This window comes from Rattus norvegicus, chromosome 1, assembly GCF_036323735.1.
Source record: "Rattus norvegicus strain BN/NHsdMcwi chromosome 1, GRCr8, whole genome shotgun sequence".
Lineage (NCBI taxonomy): Eukaryota > Metazoa > Chordata > Mammalia > Rodentia > Muridae > Rattus > Rattus norvegicus.
The window spans coordinates 37,142,421-37,153,372 of NC_086019.1; the positions used below are offsets into that span (position 1 = coordinate 37,142,421).

Below are 10,952 nucleotides of genomic sequence, written 5' to 3' on the forward strand. Positions count from 1 at the left end.
GCCCTGTTCTGATTGAATTTGCAAAGATTACAAAACTATGATGCTTGCCCGATTGAGGTTACAGGGACCTTGTCGCTATAGCAACCACCTTTACTTGGATGGACCCCATAGAATAAGAGGAATTACTTCAGTGAGGAAGTTGTGCTCAGTGGTTTGAATAAATCTTGTCCCCACGGAAACTTGCGGTAAAAACCGTGATGCTTCTGTTCGGTGCCACAAGAGCAGACTGTGTTGCCTTATGGGTCTGTGCCCATTTGCCCTTTTGTTTTTCTGCCATGTTAGGGTGCAACGTGAGACCTTCACCAGATATAGCCACCCATCTTGGTCACCCGGCTCCCAGAACTTGGAGGTAAATAAACATCTTTCCTTTATTAATATTACTATTAATTATTGATTATCTATTATTCTTATAGGGAAAGACAATGGGTTAAGAAATTATGAGTAAGCTCTGCTGTTAACAGAAGTGTCAGACTTTCAGCAGCTCAGAAACAAAGATGACAATACACACACACACACACACACACACACACACACACACACACACACACACACGTCAGCCTCGAGTCCTGTGGAGCCACTTCCTGGGAGAGGCAGGGACATGAGGTGGGAGTCTGCCCCTCTCTGAGGGCCACCTAGGTTGTGGCTCCCATCGAGTGCCTGACACATCTGGTTGTCAAGGACACAGAGAATCATGGGATGGTGGAGTGATTATGTCGACAACTGCTGGGGACGTTGTGAGTGTTCCAGGCTTCCAGCAAGAAACAGCAAGGGCTTTTAAACATTTTTAAAATGTGCTTTTATTATCTCAAAAAATAGCAAGAGAGGTATGGTGCTTTTAGTCAATAAATAAAGCTACACCAGGTGGCGCCACCCTTAACCTAGAGAGCTAAGTCAGAAAGCTCATGACATCTAGGCAAGCTGGGGCTGTAAAACAAAACCCTGCCGAGAAAAAAAGTAATAAGAACAGAAAAAAGTAATAAAAAAGGGGGAAAATATTGCTGTAAAAAACTTATAATTACTAAAAAAAGTAATAGAGGAAAATATTGCTGCAAAAGAAAAAAAACTTATAATTGCTGAACAAGATCAAACAGAAAAACTACTCCAAAATGTACTATCTGGGCTAACGACCAGGGAATATAGTATTCCTGCAGTTGCAAAATCTCTCACAGCCATGTTCATCCATTTCCTACCACAAAACTGAGACTACTCTGTAGGTAATGCGCTGTTATCTACATCAAAACACCCAATATTATACATGAAGAGCAGCTCAACAACTTCCCTATGTTCATGCTGCACTCCCTGATCTGTTGGAGCGACTGTGGGTGTCCGATGTGTCTCCTCACCATGGAACGGTATTCCCCCACGTTAAAGCCAGAAATATTGTGGAAACAACTCCAAAGAAACCTCTTTGGACCTTCTCTAATCCACACTACGAAATGAACAAGGCCATTTGCAAAAAATGGCAACAGTGTGAGTCCTGAAAGGTCAAAGGAGGAGGAAGAACAGAAGGTTTGCAAGCCACTCACTTCAAGAAATGCTGGAGGACTCAGATACACACTCGCAGTGTGTCAACAATGTTGTCTGGAGGAAAAAATACACAACGGATAACATATTGCTTGACAAATCCACGCCAGAACGACTGAAGCTACGTTGTAAAGACTCGAGTCGAGGAACTTTGCTAATTGAGTTTATAATGTATGGAAATTATGTGATGCTTCCCCTTCCCTCGCCATCATGAGCTTGGTTTTTGGTGGAAGGGACGGTGTCTGTGAATGTCACCCGTGTTCCCGTGTCGCCCTTTGATCTTCTTTTCCGACACTTACAGTGATGGGTGACAGAGGGAGTAACCGTAGCCAACAATTAATTATTCTTTACAAGATGAGCTCCAATGTGAGCCCAATTAAGGAATTTCTGGACACCTCTTCCTTGCAAAAACAAGTACATTTAATGAAGAGAAGCCCCCGGCCTGTCACTCAGGCTTTCATTCCCGTGCACGCTTACAGAGGTAACCACTGCCCTTCTCTCCCCATCTGGAAATACCAATTGTCACCCTTTAAATGCTCCGTGTCCTCCTGACCCCTGGAAATTTAACTTAGAGGCTTTTACAACTTTTTCCTCCGGATGACACCATCTGGAAAGGTGTTTCTGGGGACAAACATGACTGCAGGCCATTTTAAGCAACTGAACACCGTTCCCATATGCAAGGCACAGCGCTTACAAGAATGAAGCAAATGCTTAACTTCAGCCTGGACTCGGAAAGAGGGGTCTTGATGGACTCAAAGCTTGAATTCTTTGGACCCTGCTACAATTTGTCCATCATAACATGGAATAATAAACAAAGGGTTTCAAACACCACAACATTCCAACATCTTGTCAAAAGTGATTATTTGAAAGGTCACAACTGTGGCATGTGACTCCTATGGGTTCCAACAGGAACGTACTTCACCACACAAGCCTCAGACATCTCACCCCATCCAAGCTTAAGATCCCATCTGACAGATGTGTGAAGAAAGGTTTCAGTCACAAACAGCTGTGGAAACTGCAAACATGAGGCTTGGGAAGGACATGACTGTTCAAGGGGCAGCATGCAGAAAAGATTTTATGATAATCTCTCCCTGGTTGTGTTAAGAGCTATTGAAATCTATACATGTGATAAAATTTCACACACACACACACACACACACACACACACACACACACACAATGAGATCTAACATAATTTCCAAAATGTCAATAGGTGACTTTATTTCACAGATAACAACTTCCGATCTAGAACAACCATCTCTATAGTTCTACAATGGAGGCTCCTTGGGCGAGGCTGGATGAAGATTCTGTAGGAGTTTTCCTGAACCGTTTTAAAACTCTGACCTGTGCTACATTATTTTTTTAATATTAAGGGCTTTTATTTCTTTTTCAGTTGGTTGTTTTTGTTTTGTGTTTTGTTTTGTGTGTCAGACTGGATGGAAAATTCTAGACAGTCTGATCCTGTGGTTTAATTTTCCTACACATTTAAACACAGTTAAACCTCAGGGATGGCTACCTTGAAATTCTGTTGCAAAGTAGCAAAGCTCCCATGATCTTTAAGGTAAGAATGGATTCTATCAACTGATAAACAGGACTCGGGGCTCGGACCCAGCAAGGAACAATATGGGAATTTTTGTCTTTCTTTTTTTTTTTAATTTTTCACTAAATAATTTTTTTTATAAATTGCTTTTTGTATTAATTTTTCTTTTTTTAATTTTTTATTAGATATATTTCTTTACTTACATTTCAGATGTTATTCCCCTTCCTGCCTTCCTGTCAATCAGCCCCCATTCCCTCCCCTTCCCCTCCCCCAACTTTTTGCCTTTTTAATTAAAAATAGTTTCTTCACTCACATGATACACCCCAAGGAGAGTTTCCCCTTCCTGGGATCCAATAGGAGGGAAGTGTGAATCTTCCTGGGAAGGGGAAATGGAATCCAAAGGAATTTTGTGAACATCTGATTTGCTAGGGGCTTCTTTAAAATGTGTGCCATGTTAAGTTTAAACCCTTGCACTGCATGGAAAACTGGCTTACGAGGTGCACCTAGGTAGTGGGGACACCAGCTTAGGCTTAAAGAGCAACAGAGCAAATGGGTAGCATCCCAGGATGGCTCACAAATGAGCCCCCACCAGCAAGAGTGAGAGCCCACTGCACATGACAAGTGCACATGTCGAAGCCTGATTTGCCAGAGGCTGAGAGTGACATGTTTAAATGGCGGCTGGATGGTTAGCATTTTAAGGAGAATCCATGTGTTGCCAGACAAAGCAACATTCCTACCTTTATTCTTGTCAGGTTTGTATTCCCCGTCTCCCAAGATATCTTCAAGATCCTTGTCTGACCAACCTACAGAAAAACCACACATTTCAGTGGCCAAAAGAAAAAAATCTCAGCAGCAAACATTTGGATTAGTTAAAGTTGTCCATGACACGTGAATGTTCTTCATGGAACTGAGAGTGTGGTTCAGTGGCACAGCAGATGTAAGGTCTCAGAACCACACCTTGTGCTCATACTAGGGATCGATGGGGAAGGGGAGAAGGAGGAGGAAGGGAAGGAGGTTGAGGGAAATGAACAAGGAAGAAAGGGGGTAGGCAAAATTTCAACCAGCCCCTCAGACAGCTCACTGCCGATGTATATGTTCTGTAGAACGTCCAATCATCTTGAGTGTTTGTGTGACCACAGAGAGAAGAATACAATCCTATAATTAAGTTCAGATGAGACGCCATCCCCCTGCCTGGATGGCAGCTCTCTGAGGTCTGACTCTATAGAAGACTCTGCTTCTTAACTGAACCAAGGAGATTAATGCCTTTCTGCAAAAATAAGTCTCAACTTTCTCACAATCTGCGACACAATCACAGATGACTAATACGAGAAGCAGAATCATTATTAACCATAGTTCAGTAATTAAGTACACATCTTCCTGAATGTCCTATGCTCTGTGTGCAAAGTGTGCTTAAAGCCGTCCTGCTGTATTCCAGAGGACAGGGGAATGATTTGCTAAGCCCCTGGCATCACTGTCCCTTCTCTTACTTGACTTTGTCTGCTTTGTGTCATGAGACCACTTTTGCCAGACAGAATGAACGTCGTACCAACTGGATGACTTGGGAAGCATTTCTTACAACTGAATGAAATGAATCCATCAGTCCAGGACAGCCACTGATGGTGCGTGTCGACAAGATTTCGGGCAAAGCCTTTATAAGCTACCGTGAGTCTTTTCCAGTGGTATGGGTGGTGTTAGAAGCAAGTTAGATTTTTTTATTATAGCATGCAGCATTACACTGAAGTTTTATAAACCATAAGAGAACGAGGTTTTCTAAAAGACTAACCTGCAATGCTAGAAAACTACAAATGAACACAAGTCCATTGAACGGGTGTTGTAATTCAAACATGAAATTTCCCTATAGGCTCATGTGCTGGGACTCTTGAGGCCTGCTTTTGGAAATACATCACTGAAAGTTGACATCTGGGTTTTACTAGCCCACTTCCTGTCTCTGTCTCTGCACTTCCTGTGTGTGGATACAAAGCAAGCAGCAGAGTCATATCGGGGCCTCATCGCTTCTAAAATGATAAGGTGAAAGAATCCTTCCTCTTCTCTTCGCTTGCTAGGTCCTTGTTCAGGGCAACCAGAAAAGTAATGAAAGGAGAACTAAGTGAGGAAAGGTTACTAAACACCTTTTAAAATGTATTATTCATTTATATATCTGTTTTAAACCCTTTTGAATTTAATTGTATTTGTGTGTGTGTGTGTGTGTGTGTGTGTGTGTGTGTGTGCGTGTCTGTGTAGGTCAGAGGACAGCTTTCAAGTTGCATATCTCAATATGAGAATCCAGGTATCTCCTAGCAAGATTGACATTCTAGAAATTTCTAAGAAGTATAAAATAATGCCACTCTCTGACAAATTGTTTTTCTCTCGACACAGACTCATACAATGTGCTATTTATGTTAATATGTATTGTTTTAGTATTATCATTTTATACGAACAATACTGATTTTTTAAAAAAATTAAATATATAGATGATAAACAGAGATAGATATGACACACACGGACAATAGTTATTGAGATTCCCAATAATTCGGGGAATCCCAAGACCAAAATATATCAGTATTACCATTGTGGGGTTCTCCTACAGTTCGACGTGGCCCAGATCTGGCCCAGATCTACAGTACTCTGGACGTCTCAGAACGCCATTGCAGGTATAAGACAAACCATACCAGGAGCTGTAGCACTGGCCTGTGATGTCGAGCATCTAGAACTTATCTCCTCCTTCTCCTGTACGTGGCTTTTTGGGGCCATCTAGATCGTTCCGATCATCCAAGGAGTCTTCCAAGTCAAACCCATCAAGTTCTGGGGACCACAGAACAAAAGAGATAATCACTGCTGTACTGGGTAGTTTTTATGTCGGCATGAGCTAGAGCCATCTGCAAGGAGGGAACCGTGTTTAAGAAAAGGCCTCCATAAGCTCAGGCTGTTAGGCATTTTCTCAGTGATCGATCAGTGGGGAAGGACACGGTACACCGTGGAAGGTACCATCCCTATGCTGGTGGTCATAAGCCAAATAAAATAAACCCTTTCTTTTCCATGTTGGTTTTGATCGTGGTGTTTAATTATCACCATAGAAACACAAACTAGGATACCCACTGAAACAGGTAGCTGATATGGAAAATCCTTCCTTCCTTTTTTCCTCTGAGAGCTTGTCTTACCCATAGGATTTGACGGTGCTCTAGTTGCTCCTGGCCTTCTTGCTGTAGTAGTGGTGATGTGGTCCCATCTCTCTGAAAGTAGGAGGGAAAACAGCAATAAAAAATAAATAATAATAAAATGTATACCTACATCATAGTTTAAGGAAGTCACACTGTGAATAGACCATCGTTAGTACTTATTAAAGCTCCTATACAAACTCATGACTACCCGGAGAAAGATGGCAAAGAGATAGAACAGGTTTAAGTGAGGGAGATTCTAACCGTTCTTCATAGGTTGGGGACCGAGAGACCCACATCTCACCACTTGACCAGAGAAAGAACATGAGCCCAGATCTGCTGCACACATGGAGTAGGAAATTCTAGACGATCCCCGAGACCTTTGAGCTATGGTTTCCTCTACTGTTAGTGCAAGAACTGAACAGCAGATTATGATGCCCAGAGATGAATGAGCTGGTGTTGTCTGTAGTGTGCAGAGAATTGTTTTATAAGCTAGCATTTATGTGATGTACAGAGAACTGCTTTACAAAGTGAAAGTGGTTAAAGAAGCAAATTTGACCATCATGCTATACCATACATTAAAATCAACTAAAAGTGGATCAAAGATCTAAAAAGCTAGTTTCTAAACACTCAGCAGAAAACATTTTGGAAAAAATATATATCCAGTTCCTGTCAGCCTGCACTTCTTTGCTTCATCCACCTTATCTTGTTTGGTGGCTGTATATGTATGGGCCACATATGGGGTAGGCTCTGAATGGCTGTTTCTTCAGACTCTGCTCTAAACTTTGCCTCCCTATCCCCTTCTAATGCTACTTTTGTTCCCCTTTTAAAGAAGGAGTGGAGCATCCGCATTTTGTTCATCCTTCTTGAGTTTCATGTGATCTATGGCGATGCACTCTTTTAATCACAGTACTCCAGAACAGAGGCAAGAGGATCTCTGAACTTGAAAACAGCCTGGTCCACAGAGTGAGTTCCAGGACAGCCAAGAGAAAGAAACCCTCCATTAAAGAAACAACAACAAAAACAAAAAGAGAAAGAAATGAAAAGAAAAAAACAACAAGGATTTCCGAACAACTCACTTGCACCGTCACAGAACAACAAACAAATGGGTGTTGTAGTCAAACGTGATATGACCCTACAGGCCAATTGTTGGGAATACGTCACTGGAAGGTGACATGTAAGGTTTACTATCCACTTCAGTGGGGTCACATGGGGCCCAGGTTAAGAGTAAAGAAGATCTACTGTGGCATTTTGTAAGTGATGGATTGGACACTGTCTTGTCATCACTATTACATTTCGATGCTATTGAACTCATTTCATCAGTGTCTCAGAAAGCAAAGTATTTAAAGCAGAGGTGAGGGAAATTACTATAAATGTAGAGTAAACCTAAAGGTATAAAACCAAGAAGATCCAAATAAAGACACACACCAGAAAACACACCAGATTGGCAACAACAGCTCCCACACTCTCTATGTGCAATGAAAGCCTATAGAAGTCCCACTGATTGTTTCTTTCCAGAAAGAGTCAAATTTGATCTAAACTCTTTGGGGAAGGCAGAACCTGAGATTGTCTTTTTTAAACCTTAAAAAGAATAAAGTGGGATGAATCACTCTACCTAATATTTCATAGTCAACATTTATCAAAGATGTGGCAGATAGATAGATACAGGCAACAGAACAGAATGAAGAGCTCAAAATAATTATTAGAATAATAATTATTTTTTATACATATGCAAAGCAACTCAAGGGAGCAAGAAATCTTTTCAGCAAAGGGTGCTGGAATAATTAAACTTCCAAAACAAAAAGCAATGGGTTTCATTTTATATAAAACTAACTGCAAATGGATAGGTTCTATTTGCTTAAATATTAAACCATTACATTTTCAGAAGGAAGTGTTTCAGAATTGAATGCTTAGTAAAGAATTCAGATATTCGACAGCAGAAACACGGCCCATAAGAGGAAAAGTTGTTATGAAGCTGGAAAGAGCAGGCCACCTGGTACATGGCCACGATCCAGGAAGCTGAGGTGGGAGGACCTGGCATTTGAGATCCAGCTAGGACTGCTTGCCAAGATAGTAAGGTTCAGTCTCAAAAGAGGGAGGAAGAGGAAGAAGTGGCACAGGAATAGGATGTGTAGAAAGGAGGGAGGACAAAGGATTCTGGACAAGAAAACCATCAGGAAGCTTGAATGGAGCTAAGGTTCTTGTGGGCTGGTAGGGTAGCTCAGAAGCAAGCATGCATTTACTTAGAGGTCCTAGGTTTTTCCTCAGAACAAACAGGGAAAAACAAGGGGGAGGAGAGGAAAGAAAGGAAATCTGGAGTTGGCTTTTTGACAAAAGAAAACAAGATTCAAAACTTGTTCTAATGACTCAAAATTATAAATGGGAGAGGAGGCATTGCAACTAATACTAAATAGGTACAAAGGAAACTACAATGGACAATGTATTCCAACAAATCAGACATGCTAGAGGAAATGGATAGAGTTCTAGAAGCACACAAACTATTAAGGTGATTATGAAAAATCAAAATATAACTGGATGAATGATAATTAGAATAATTAACAACCTCCCAACAAAGAAATATCCAGGTAAGAGAAGGCTATAAAAATGAATTCAAAGAAAAGCTAAAGCTAATCCTTCTCAAATCCTGCAGATCTGAAGAGGAGGAAATAATTCCAAATTCACTTCATGAGAACAGCATGACCCTCACGCGAAGCCAGACAAGAATGCCAAAAACAAGCAAAACTACATGAATAGAGGCAAAAATCAAGGAAACATTACATTCGCAAAGAGAATGAACAGCACATTTGAAAGATTGCACCCTATAATCAAAACTGGATTTATGCCTGGGACACAGGATTGCTCAACATAAATTAAATCATTAAACATTAAAAGTATGAAGCACAAAAATCTGTGTCAGTAGGTATAGAAAGAGAAATTGACAAAATTTAACATCTTTTTGATGACAATCCTCCACATATCAGCCATAGAAGCTAGAGTGGTTAGCGGGAGTTGTCAACTCAGTGAGTTCTAGAACCTCCTGAGAGACAGGCCTCCAGCAATATGGTAGGAGATCATCTTGACTCGGTAAACTGTGTTGAAAAGAAGCACCTATGGCAGATGACATGGTTCTTCGGTCTGAGATCCTAGCCTGCACACAGGTGATGGAGTGAGCTGAGTGTACGCCATCATCGCTCAAACTGGGCAAAAATAACTCTCCCTAAGCGGCTTCCACCCTGGCGTTTTCTTACAGCAACTAGAAAAGTAACTAAGATGAAAGCAATGTCACCCAATGGAATGAGGACCACACAGGATGAGGGACCAGGGCACATAGTCAAGGGGGAAACACTGAAAGATTTCCTTCTAACCTGAAGAACAAGACAACCGTGTCCAATCTACCAATTCTATTCAATGCAGTACCAGCAGGCCTAGCAAGAATGAGGAAAGGATATTGAAAACGGTCTGTAGGTGGCAGGACTGTATGCACAGAAGATCCACGAGAACCAAGTGTGGTGGTGCCCACTTATGATCCCAGAATCTGACAGGCAGACTCAGGAGGAGAAGGACATGGAGGGCAGCCTGAATTATATAACAAGTTTCAAATCAGCCTGGGCTACAGATACGGAAAAAATAGACAAACTGAAAAAGGAAACACTGGCATATTCATGGTTTTGAAGATGAACAAAGTAGTCATAAGCCAAAAAATGTAGATGGCAAAAGGAGAGAACTCACTCCCCCGCAGAGCCTCCAAGAGGAATGCTGCCACACAGGCACTAGTGCTTTGCGCCACTGAACTATCCCTGCAGCCTCCCTGCTCATATCTGCTGCCAGTAACGAAACTTGGAATTTAAGACAGAGTTTTCTGAAAACTTTCTGGTGGCTGTGATATGAGCAACTTTTCAATATCTAGATGGTTTTTTAAATCATTGTTTTACTCATCATTTATTTGTTTATTTGTTTTTGGACAAGAGCTCTTGTTGTAACCCTGAGTACCCTGGAACTTGCAATACAGAACAGGATTATCCTCAAACTTTTGGTATTCTCCCCAAAAGTTTGCCTCCACAGTGCTGGGATTACAGGTGGTGCCACCCCGTATGACTTACTGAACGCTTTGTTCAATGAGATAGGTGTGATTCTGTAATATAGTACATTGTGCATTGGTTGGGTATCAGTGTTTCCAAGTGACCAGTGTACAGAGCTAGCACACTGTGAATGATCCATTCAAAGAATAGGAGAGTCCAATGGAAGAGCTGGAGGAAGGACTGAAGGACCAGAAGAGGACATGGACTCCAAAGAACCATGACCACCTTGGAGCTCTCAGGGTCAGAACCGCCAACCAGGGAGCATGCACATCTGGCCCTAGGTCCCCACACATATGTAGCAGATATGCAGCTTGGTCATGTGGGTCCCCAAATAACTGGAGCAGGGGCTGTCCCTAAAGCTGTTGCCTGCCTGTGAATCCTGTTTCCCTGGCTGGGCTACCTTATTACCTTCAGTGGAAGAGGATGAATCCAGTCCCAAAGAGGCTAGATGTGCCAGCTAGGTGTGGGGGGTGGGGAGTGGGGGCAGATACCCTGAGGGATCCACCCTCTCTGAGGAGAAGGGGAGAGATAGAGGGAGAGACTGTGTAAGGGAGCAGGGAAACTGGCAGCAATTTGGACAAAAAGGGAGTAAATAAATAAATAAGAAAATACTAAAGAAAAAAAGCACATTGAGTTCTTTCCCCTTTCCTCCTA

At 41.9% G+C, this 10,952-nt stretch overlaps 1 long non-coding RNA gene across 14 annotated transcripts in view; it reads right to left on the minus strand.

The window, feature by feature from the left end:
- LOC120093155 (uncharacterized) overlaps positions 1-10,952 on the minus strand; it is a 102,709-nt gene that overhangs the window by 41,688 nt on the left and 50,069 nt on the right. For 8 of the 14 annotated variants that reach the window (XR_010058917.1, XR_010058916.1, XR_010058910.1 and 5 more), the window contains 3 exons: positions 6,223-6,294; positions 5,631-5,866; positions 3,802-3,867 (listed from right to left, as the gene is read on the minus strand). This is a non-coding gene — a long non-coding RNA (uncharacterized LOC120093155). The remainder of the gene's footprint in view (positions 1-3,801; positions 3,868-5,630; positions 5,867-6,222; positions 6,295-10,952) is intronic. The other 6 variants (XR_010058913.1, XR_010058912.1, XR_010058911.1 and 3 more) reach the window with 1 other exon arrangement.